Below are 10,474 nucleotides of genomic sequence, written 5' to 3'. Positions count from 1 at the left end.
TGTCTGTTTGCATGAGCAATAATGACCAAAGCTCATTCTTTGAGTTTTTATGTTGCCATGTGGATACAACAGGAGCACTGCTGAGGACACTACTGGAGGAGCATTCTCAGGAGCTTTTGTGAAAGAGAAACCTACTCCTAGCTAACTGCCCACCTCACTTCAGAGGCAGAATTCACTTACAGACAGTATTATGAGTAATTTCTGTAGGCACAAGGTTTCAAAGGAATACAATACCGATATCCCACTCTTGCAGTTAGCAATTTTGCCTACTTCTCCAATAGTTACTTGCTTATACTCACTTATATTTTCCTTCTTAGTTTCAGTTGTAAGTTTTCTGGAAGTGGGAGTGCTTTGCTAAGGCTTTGTGCAGTGCATTGAAGGCAGGATTTTTCATGATGCATCATACAGCTATTACTGTAAACAACAGAATAATACTAATTATCAGGTGCAGTATGGCCTCACAAATACGGGTCTTGTTGCAACTGTAAGCAAGTATGTCAAGTACTTAAGTAGTTTTATGGGTCTGTATAATTCCAGAGATGTCTGCAACACCCATCAATGGCCAGGATCCAAGAAAAAGTGCTGAAGTCAGTATTAAGGAGGAGCTGAGTAAGAAAAAATGCAGTCTTCTGAGGGCCTTATTTCAGTGGTCCTTTCCAGTGAAAATTTTTTCACTGCCTGGAGGTCTTTTCCTCAGGCTGAGAATTGCCCTAGTCAGAGCATCTTGATTCCAGTTTCCTGCTAGCATCTGCCTGTAAATAAGAAATGATGAAGTCAGCTTGAATGATGGATAGATGCTTGCTCAAGAGAGCCCAGAGAACAGGGCAAAATGCTTGTGGAGCATGTTTCAAAGTGAACTTTTAGCTGGCAACATCATTTTATTCAAGTGCCTGTCTTGTCCCAACACTGTGTTGCTGGTGCTGTGAACAGTGCAGTGTCTGGATGCTCATGGAGCTGTTTGGACAGTTGCAGGAGTTGAGCTGGACTGATTTTTGACAGCTGCACCCACTGCCCTTGTGTCACTTATCTGAAATTATCTGACCCCCTTTACTTCCCCCAGCAGCAGCAGCAGCAGTTCCTCTTGGATTCCTTTCTCTGCTATTTTAGTCAAGGCATTTCCAGTTTTCCATAGAGGCAACATGAAACATAAAACTCCAATGTTACCAGCCCCTCTTCTCCTAGGCCTACTTGTTTTATTCACTTTCTAAGCCATTTTTGCCTCCTTACAGCCCAGATGAATGTCTTAGTGATAAAACAAATAATGTAATAAAGTACTTTTGCTATTCCATAAAAGTTAAGGATGATACTAAGGAAGATGTTTGGAGAGGAAAAAAAAAATAAAAGAGAGAAGCAAATCTCTTGAGGTGTTGTCAGCTTGAAGAGATGAAAAAGTGCTGTCACGTCCTTAGGAAGACCTGCTTGCTGCTTTAGGAGACAACACCAAGAAGCATTTCCTACAAGAATGGGATCAGAGTGCCTTGCATAAACTAGCAATAATGTGGTGTTGTGGTCACTTCAAAGCAAGTCAGCGACTGCCAAAATGCTGCTGTTGTCCATCAAGGAGCATGATGTGGGAAAGGAGAATTTATGTGCCTCACCTGGGAGCCATTTTACTTTGCTCTCATCTCTGTCCAAGAGTCACTGTGAATCCAGCTCCCCCTCCCTGAGTTCTCAGAAGGTGAAACAAAAAGCTGGAATGGTTTTACTGGAATAGGATGTTTTTAGACCTCCTACGCATTTCATGGACGAGGCAAAAGAATGTATTGATTTATGTCTTAGCACAGAGGATATATCTATGCTTCTATAGCAGAGGATTTCCTAAAAGCTAATTTGACCTATAATAACATCTTTCTGCAATTGAAATACTCTTCTCACAGGAAAATACTTTGGCACAGCATTTTCCTGGGTTGGCACAGCATTAACATGGCCAGCATGTTGTGCTGTGTCACACTGGAAAAAGTATTTGTGGTCTATGACTGAAACAGAGCCACAGGGCTACTTAGAAGTGTAACAAAAGACTGAGAAGTCACTGAAGTAGCAAAATATGATGGGGTGAGATCACTTGTAATTAGAGAAAAGTGTGGGTAGCAAAATGCAAAATGTTTAAGCTAAGGCTTAAACAGCCCTGAGGAAGAACATTACAGATGTAGACCATCAGGTTGTGCAGAGAGGAGCATCTCTAACCCTGAGAGACACAACAGTGATGGAGACAGACTTTCCCAGAAAGGATGAAATGCCCAGAGAAGGCTGAAGAGACTGTCTCTTCCCTACAGTGAAGAAAAACTGGATTATGTTTCATCAATGTATTAGTCAACGTGTTAGCAGCACTACTCATCAGCTGTCCCTCTCAAGAGCGCTGAACAAAGAGCTCTGGTTGCTCCAGCCTCCTCTTGAATTGCCTTCAAAGACACCTGGCTCACTCTCCTTGCTGAACAGCACTGCATCCACTGTAGGGCTCCTTCTGTAGGTCCCAGCAGTCAGGCACAAGGCCAGGGCCAGAGCTGGACAGGCTGGATTCCCCTAACCCAAATCCCCAGGATTTCTGCATCTGTCAGACTGATGGGAAAGCAGAAATAGCTACCAGCATATCCCACACACTTCCTATTTCAAAATTGCGTTCTGGGTGCTTAACACATGTGCTTCCCCTTTCACACAGCAAACGTGCACAACTGCTGCTCCAGCAGGTGCTGGCTGCTGATGGCCAAGATGTTTCCTTGCATCAATCTACCAATTACTCCAGCCAGGAGATGGGGAAATCCACAAACAGTCCATCTACTGGGTCCTGATCAGGCCTTTGATGCTGGGTCCAAGGCCCATCTCCATGGCAGTCTTGTCTCAACACTGTGCTGAGTGCTCAGCAAAGGAACACAATGACATTATTCCCATGCTTTCCCAGCAATTTTCCTTACATTTTTATCTCTCTAGACCTCTTTTCCACAGGGAAACTCTCCAGGCCATCCTACCCTATCGTTTCATCTCCAGGTTTCTGTGGATACCTCATTGACTCCTACCTTCCAGGGATTCCTAGCTCCCACAACCACACCTTTTCTCCCTAGCATTTTCTCCCTCTTCTTCTGGCATCTGCCACCAGTGGTTGTCTGGAGCCTTCAGCAATTCTTCCTTTTCTCGCCTTTCCTGCCAAGAAGGTGCGCCTTGGTCCCTGCAGCTTATTGCCTCCAGCCACTGTCTCCTCTGGGCACTCAGCTCAGGCCCAAGCACTCTCCTGCTCTCTCTCCTTGTTCCACCTCCAGAGGAGCAGCCCAAAGAACTCTTATTTTCCAGCACGTATCACCTGAATGTGCCTTTGACTATTACTAAGAGCCTACACTTTCTTCAGGACTGAAATCCACACTGCTCTCTCCTGGGTACATTTTCACCACTTATCCTTTCTTCCAACTTGACCTGCCAATGAAGCCCAAAACACATGTCAACAACTAAACCATGACTCTGTTTCCCTATGACCCTTGCTCACCTACATAGCTTCCCAGTCAAAGGAATTCAGAATTCAAGTTTGCAGGAGAAAACCTCTTTCTGATGTAAGATGGAGCTCATACTTTTTTTCCCACTTCACGTTGATGAAAGAGCACAAGCACGTGCTTTTGTCTGAGTGAAAAAAAACCCTGACTGTCAAATTCTCAGACTTCATAATCCAGGAAATCATAAGCACTCTAGATTTACAAATGCCATTTATTATGCATCATGAAATAACACTTCTTTTGTCTTCAAAGCTGGGCTATGATCACATGTACCACAGTATCAGACTGTCCTTAGGGTGCTGTTTGCCAAATCAATACATCCACTGCTGTTGTCAGACTTTTATATGCACTGGATCTTGCCAGGAAAACAAATACTCAAACCAGTGCCTAAGGGTAGATTTCTCAAACAAGACCTACCATCCACATTTGACAGCAGATGGCATAAAAACCTACCAGCTGGTCCTGTCCCTTTGCTTTGCTCTAGATCATTTCATGCACTGCTCACACCGGGTAGAGGGCAGCTGGTATGTGCAAAACCCTGTGCAAAGAAAAGATGGCTTATGGTTTCACAGGACTTCTCTTCAGAGTTCTGAGTCAGGGGAAGGAAGAAGATGGAAGTTGCTGACACTGAATCATTTCTGTTTCTACCCCAGTGAAATAAGAGATGACCTAGGAATTTCCTTATTTTTGCAAAAAAAAAAAAAGTTTCCCCCTCCCCCTTTTCTGCTAAGCAGGCATCAGAATGAAGCAAGGAGGGGGAGTGGATCAACCCCCTGGATTTGTATTGTGACACACAGTACTTCGACATTAGACATTTGACATTCGACATCCGTGACCTGTGCGTCACAGAGTGAGAAAGAGGTCTCAGTGTCATGCAGAAAGTCAGGGCTGAGGATCCCACTCAAGCAAGTGGCCTATTACCCTCTGTGTGTTACTTCATGCACTGGGGCTGCAGGAAATAGTGGAATTTATACATTGGCTTGAGCTTCTAGTTATGTGTGAGGGTTGCAAGTTGCTTTTAGAAACCCCAGGTGGCCAGTCTGCTATTTGATGGTCAGCCATGTGCCTGCAGGTAGTTATGTCCTCGTGCCTGATTCTGGGCTTCTCAGCCACAGGCAACTCTATACTGAAAAATAAAACACCACATAAATTTTATACCCTGTGCAGTGCCCTAGGATTGTGCCCTAAGCCAAGATGAGGGCCAAGAAAGGAATGAAGAGTTGTGTGTTTTATATGTTGATCAGAAAGATGTGCCTTGACCTCCAGAAGGATTTGGTACAGTTCACAGGATGGGGAAAGCAGTGACTTGTATCTGTTTACCTCCCCTCCCACCAGTGTCAATCGATAAAGCAGAAACCTCAGCTTTCCTCTCATCATGAGAGCTGGAAGATTCTTCCTCAGCTGTCCTCCAAAGGACACTGTAGATGGTACAGGAGATGGGGGTGTTGCAGGTGACAGAAACAGCCAAGTGTGCTGAGCTCAGTGAGAAGACAGAACAGGGAGCAGATAAAAGTGAAAAGCAAACATGCAGAACAGCAGGAGCAAGTCTGTTGGGGGTTTTGTAAATGTGATGGGGCAACATCCCAGTGCTGTTAAGCACAGATAGTTGCAGCTTTTTCTCTTGTAAGCTCCACTTCATTCCCTCAACACACACATCTTTCCAGTGCTTGCCTAACACACAACTGGGCTGCAACAAATGGTTGTTTCCTGGGAGGAAAATACACACCAGAATGGAGCAGGAAACCACACTGCATGCTCCAGCTGGTCCAGTGATCAGCCCTGTGTGTTGGCCTAGAAACCTGTCTGTATTTTACAGGTACAAAATGCCACAGGTGTAGCCACACCACCCAAGAATGCAGTAGACAATCCTCAATCATTGGCTTTTCCTCTGAAAACCATGGGAGAGGACATGCTGCAGTTATTAACTGTGGCCCTAATTCCCCCCACTGGCTGTGCAAAATCTGTGCATGAGTGTATGTCACTCACAGCTACCTTACCCTCAACATGCAAAGGCGAGAGCTCTCGGGGTGTCTTGCTTCACCATCCTTATTAGCTGCATGCTTACAGCTCCGTTCAGCTGACCAGAGCTGTGAATTGAGAAAGGATTTGCAATAAAAAGTTTCCTTCCCCTCTCACCCTGCCTGCCTGTACAAGTATGTCTGCACACACCTTTTACACGTGCACACTCACACACACACACACAGACACATGTACAAAGGACCAGGGCACAGTGCAATACAATTAAGAAATGCCAATTTTAGCTTTGACTAAATTATATCTTGTCTCAAATCAGGCCACATTTGTGAAGCAAGAATGTTGTGTATTTATCACCCAGCAGCAAGTAATTTCTGCACTATCTAAACATGATGTGAAAGTCAGAACTATATTTTTAGTGATCTTCTGGTAAAACAAGAAAAGAAACAACTTTTAACCTTATCAAAACTTGGTCCTCTGCCTCCAGAGTACACAATTTCAAAATCGTGAGTTAGTGGAAAAATCAAACTGAGGTCCTCAGCCCAAACTGGCTGCAATTTTAATCTTTTCCAATCTTCTATTTAAGCATGAGCTCTCTATGTAGGCCATCACATGCAAAATATGATGACTATGGTCTAGCATGTGGGTCAGGTGCCCTAAGCTACACTGCAATAAATACTGCTAGCAAAATGCTCAAGTTTAGTTTCAGGAGATGGATCTTGTCTAACACTAGCTTTACATTTTAAAGATGTAAATGGGGGGGTTGGGGAGTGGCCTGGATGAAGAGGAAGGCAAGTGAGGTTTGAAGGCATTCACAGAGGAGGTGAGAGAAGCATTAGTGCTGAACTGAAGAGCTGTGTATTCCCAAGCAGCAGCTTTGATGATGATTTTCATTTCACTCCACCACAGAAACTTCTGCTGGTGAATTACTCCATATGCAAGGTAAGAGAGACTGCGGGCGAGTCAAACAGCTTAAATCTCTCTGAATTTGTGATTCTATGTCACTATCTCGTCGCACCATGCTATATAATGTAGTAGAAAACTTAAAAAAAAATGAAACCCGAGTCCCGTCTCAAGAAGCATCCGAACCTGGCGGGACAAGTGCCACTAGAGGGGGCTGGCTGTACACGGCTGGGACGGCGAGGACAGACAGACAAACGCGGCTCAGCCAACACGCCCCGGTGTAGCTGGAGCCACACAAGCTGCAAATCCTGACCAGAACCAGGGGCAGAACCGGAGTGCTGACCTCAGCAGGGCTGCACTGCTGTGCTCGTACTGCTCTCTGCTCCTAAGGGGGGTCTGCAGAGCCGCACCAAGCCCGAGACGAGCGAAGGATCCTCCCGAGGAAGCGATGCCCACACCCCCAGCAGCTCCAGCGGCTGCAGGACACAGCTGCACCATGTGCTCTCTTCCAGCTTGGCACCTTCTCATTCCTCCAAGCTTGCCCACTTCTATTCCTATATTCTCTTAACTCCTTGCATTATTCACGTTTTGGGAAAGACGCACTGGATGCCAGCTCTCTCTGCTGCTGCCACGTTAGCAATGCAGAGTACATCCCTCCGCCCCTGGAGCCTGGCACAGAGGCCAGGAGTCTGGGCCAGAAATCCTGAATGCATTTGGAACTCTTTCAGTCTGGAGACTATTAATCCTGGAAAGCTTTACAGCCAGTCCTAAAATAAAGGAATAAAATTTTTAAAGTTATCCCTAGAGCAGCTCAGTGTTAGGGAACTTTTTTTTTTCCTTTGGAAGACACAGGACTACTGTTCCCTACAGGCATATCTGCTCAGGCAGGATCTGACACGTGGTGGTTCCTCCCTGTGCCTGGCACAGTCCAAACTCTCACTAAGAAGGCAGAGAGTGAAGCAGTGCTGCACTTGAGATACTCTTACTACTACTACCACTACAACTACTCCAGTAGCATGGAGGACAATGTCACTGCAGCTCACAGCTCCTTCTCTGCCAGCCAGCTCCAAACCCAGAGCACAGAAGGTCACACATATCTGTGTTTATCTATGCCTGCAGATAGATAAACTATCTATCTGCATAAAGACATTTATCTATGCCCCTTTGCAGAAGCACCTGCTGTACTCTGTGCTCTGTCCTGTACTCTGCAGTGCAGAGTTCATTTTCCTCACCATGAGCAGCCAGCAACAGGTGAGACAATGCCGAAGGTCGCTGTTAATTTTACTGGGCATCTTGCTAGTTTCTGGGTTATTTGGAATTTCAGCCACAAGTTCCTCAGCATGCTCAAATCTTCTGGAATTACATCAATCCCAAACAAGTATAAAGGACAAGAAAATTCTCTCTTCTTTCTGAACCATGGAGCTTTTCCTTTCCTGTTCCTCTCAAAATCATGGAGTGGTTATTCAGACTGCCTGTTCCATGGTAGGCATTGAAACTGCTGTGGAGTTTCCATACTAGGCATTCTCCTCTGCATGTGAAGCTTTAATACTTAGACAATGGCAATCTTCTTGCAAGCGACACAGTTCCCTGTTTTCTGTGTTTGAATAATCCTTATTATCATTTGCAAAAACTCCTTCAGGTTTTTTCTCTTCACTGTAATGCCCATGAGTTCTGTTAAAACACTGAATTCCCTCTTGCACTTCTCTTTCTGCTACATCATTTTCTGCTTCTGCATTCAAATGTCTCTAATTTCACTCCCAGTCCCCACTGCTGTCTATCCCTATTTCTGGCAGCCTGTAGCTGGGTACCTGTACTGAGATTAATGACTCCAGTGAAAATCCCAGCAGAAACAAGCAGGTGAGTTTTTACTGTGATTAGTACAGAAAGAGGAGAAAGAGTCACAAAGTCACTTCAGCCTTCAGCTCCACAGAAACAAGATTTTGGGTGTGCTAACAAGCTGAAGCCTCACAGCATCCTTGGTTTGGCCTTTGTTCACAGACACCTAAATTGTCCTTGCAGCTCCTCAAGGGACTTGAAGACTCACTGCTGCACACACAGGCGGGTCACTGTTCTGAGGGACGAGGACAGCACTGAGTTCGCTCGAGTTTGAGGAGGAGGAGGGGAAATGGTGTCTGCACAGCTGAGTGGAGCACTCACCAGGATGTGAAAAGCATTCCTCCTTTGGCTGGGGCTGAGGTGGTTTCACTCCTTGTAACCACAGTGGAGCAGAGCTCACCAGCCACAGGTCAGAAAGAAAAAAGTGATGTGTGGGGGAAAGCAGAAGGGCTGATGGGGAGAGAAATGGGGGCTACCATGGCTACACAGTCATCATCAGGCATGCAAGATTCATGGGGCCAGAGAGAGAGGCAGTGCAGAAGGCTGACCTGCCTTTGTGGCCCAATTCTTATACAAGCAGGAGGCCCATGTGCAGAGCTCTGTCCTTGATGTTACTGATGCAATTTATCCAGCAACGATTTGGGACATATAATCTGTCCCATCACTGAGACAGAGGTGTAGCTCTGTGCATAGGAGTGCTTGGATACAAAGAAGGCCTGTGCCATCAGTTTTTCATCTCTCCCTTAGCATTTCCCTCTTCTCTCTCAGAGTCCCATCTGCCTTTATTGTGCTGTGTGTCCAGCACTTGTGAAAAGCCATTTCCAGACTTTCCAGCCTCTAGTCAAATATTGACTTTTAAGACAATTTACATTATTGACAATCAAGAGACACAGCAAAACCAAGGCACTTCCAGCTGAAGGTTATGAAAACACCAGGTTTGGGCAAGTCCCATAGGGTCATACTGGGAAGTCCCTTTCCTGTTCAGTCCAGGTTGTAGCTGCGAGTGTTCCACAGCCAGGGAAGAGTCAGGCACTGGATTTAGTGCATCAGGGCCCAAAGCCTGTTACACACTTATGGTATAAATCCTTCCATATAGAAAATGTTTGCCTTGGAATAGGAAAAAGTACAATGTTTGTTACAGAGTTCAGAACAAACCCCTTCAATTGTAGCTGTGAAAAAATGCTGAATTTTGTAATTTAATCAAAGATGTGAAAATACATCACACTTAATAATCATCTGTCTTGTTAAGTGAATTGTAATAAAATCAGAGGGGTTTGATTTTTTTAAAATTAAAGAAGCATTTGAGTCTCACTATGTTTGTATGTTGTATCTCTGGTACAGAAACCATGTGGGAAACAACAGGAAGAACCAACTAAGCCCTTACTGAGCAGTATGGTGGTTAAGACGTGGCAAATCAGAAGCTGGAGCTCTGATCCCTGTTCTGTTGCAGGCTATCTAAGGCACTTAGGCAATGTGCTTTTGTTTGTTTGAAGTCTTAGTGTTTAGAAAAACATCAGACATTTCAGATTTGGGGACTGCAACTCATTAAAAATACAGGTTTTCTTCCTACAGTAAACAAAATGTGTTTACAAGAAATACCAAGATTTATTTGCAAGACCTTCTATAGCTTGCAAAAACGTTGCAGTTTTGATGAATAGGTCCTGTATGTAATTTGTGGTCCAGGAATAAAGTTATATATTTTTTTATATTTTTTTTAAAAACCAATGATGAGCCGTATCATGTAAAATGACATAGTGCTAGCAGAGCAAAAAAATCTGATCCCTCTCCAAGTATCACTGGAGGAAACACAGGGTCAGCATATAACTTCATTGATTTTACATATGGATGAATCTGCCTTTCATTTTGATTCAACTATATATACATTGATACCAAACAGACCTTTCAGAGCTGAAAGCACTGATACCATCACTGCTCCAGCTGAGTCTCAGGTTGTACAACAGAAAAACATAACATGACATGTTGCATTTCTTAACTATTTTATCCCATTCACAGTTCCTCTGCTGCAATCCAGATCACTTTCCACAAGGCATAGGAGACGAGGCTCAGTCTGAGACATGAGGTTTCTGTACTATAATGATGAGCAAGCATGGAAACAAAAGGGAAGTTTTCCAAATCTAAGTATGTTCCTGTAATGATGAGCTGAAGTCCTTTGCCATATCAAGGTCTGCTGCAGCAATCACAGGCAGTAAAACTATGGTGGAGAACAAACTGGATCATAAACTTTGCATCATCCTTCTAAAAGTATGTGCACACAGCCACAGCAG

Source organism: Parus major, chromosome 1 (assembly GCF_001522545.3).
Source record: "Parus major isolate Abel chromosome 1, Parus_major1.1, whole genome shotgun sequence".
NCBI classification, from domain to species: Eukaryota; Metazoa; Chordata; class Aves; order Passeriformes; family Paridae; genus Parus; species Parus major.
This window is presented reverse-complemented; position numbering follows the sequence as displayed.